Below are 1,326 nucleotides of genomic sequence, written 5' to 3'. Positions count from 1 at the left end.
TTATTGTTGTTTGTATTTGTATAGAAGAGGAAATAGATTTAATTAGACAATGAACTGCTTTTCGACGTTTCGTTCTGCCATAAAGCACCGGATTTGCTGCCAAGCATTTATTTGCTGCCTGGTTATTTGATTTATTCAATTAACTTCTTTTTTTTCGGATGTTACCATTTGTAGACAACAACTCCCTTTGAGTTTTTCAAAGTATTATCAATCTAGTTTAACCTTCCCTACACAAACCATAACAAAAAGCCTTAAACTTCTGCCCCCCCCCCCCAAAATGCATGTTCAACATTCCTTACTGTCTTCAAAGTTCGGAACCAAAATTATCAGTTAATTAATGAAAAGAAGGTCTAGAATCGCAAGTTAACTGAATAGTGTCAATTGAAGTCAATTTTCTTAGGACCGTCCTATTAAAATACGTCTACACTAGCATGCCCATGTAATGAAACCCGAGTCGAGGTCCCAGACTCAAGTCCATACTTTCGCAACAAGTTCTGGGCATGTCCAGACTTTCGCGACCAAAGTTAGGCATGTCCAGACTTTCGCGACCAAAGTTAGGCATGTCCAGACTTTCGCGACTAAAGTTAGGCATGTCCAGACTTTCGTGACCAAAGTTAGGCATGTCCAGACTTTCGCTATAGCAATGATCCGTCGCGACTATCGCGACCGAAACGAAGATGGCGCGACTGAAAAATCGCGAACCATGTCTGGTATGCCCAGACTTTCGCGACCAAGATTTGCCATTCCCAGATTTTCGCAACCGAGTTGGAGACGAGGCGATGAAAACGACGCGAGATGGAGACGATGCGAGATGCATACGACACGACGCGATGGAGACAAGACCATTTCCAGAATAAGGCGAAGACGACGCTGTGTTCCAGACCAAGGCGGAGGCGGCGCAATTTTCCAGACTAGTACGGAGCAAGTGCGACCAAAGACGAATTCTTTGCGATCATGGTGGATGCGGCTCAAGTTTCGTAATCGGAGTGGAGACTACGCAATTTTCCACACAAAAGCGAAGACAGCGCATCTTTCCAGACCGAGGCGGAGAGGACGCGACCAATAAACAATTCTGTACAATAAGAGTGGAGACAATGCAACTTTCCAGACCGAGGCGAAGACGGCGCGTTTTTCCACACCAAGGCAGAGGCGGCACAATTTCCAATTTTTTCTTTTTAATATCAATCAGCTGGCTGATATTCTACAATTTCAATCTTTTTTACTGTGTCATTAGAAATTTTGACTTTTCGAAATTTTAACCAGTTTTTCTTATTTTTTTTGATAAAGTCGAATTATGAAAATGGCACTGAAAACAAAGCGTGAAAT

Source organism: Symsagittifera roscoffensis, chromosome 5 (genome assembly GCF_963678635.1).
Source record: "Symsagittifera roscoffensis chromosome 5, txSymRosc1.1, whole genome shotgun sequence".
Classification (NCBI taxonomy): domain Eukaryota; kingdom Metazoa; phylum Xenacoelomorpha; order Acoela; family Convolutidae; genus Symsagittifera; species Symsagittifera roscoffensis.
The sequence above is the reverse complement of the archived record's forward strand: the minus strand, read 5'-3'. Positions refer to the sequence as shown.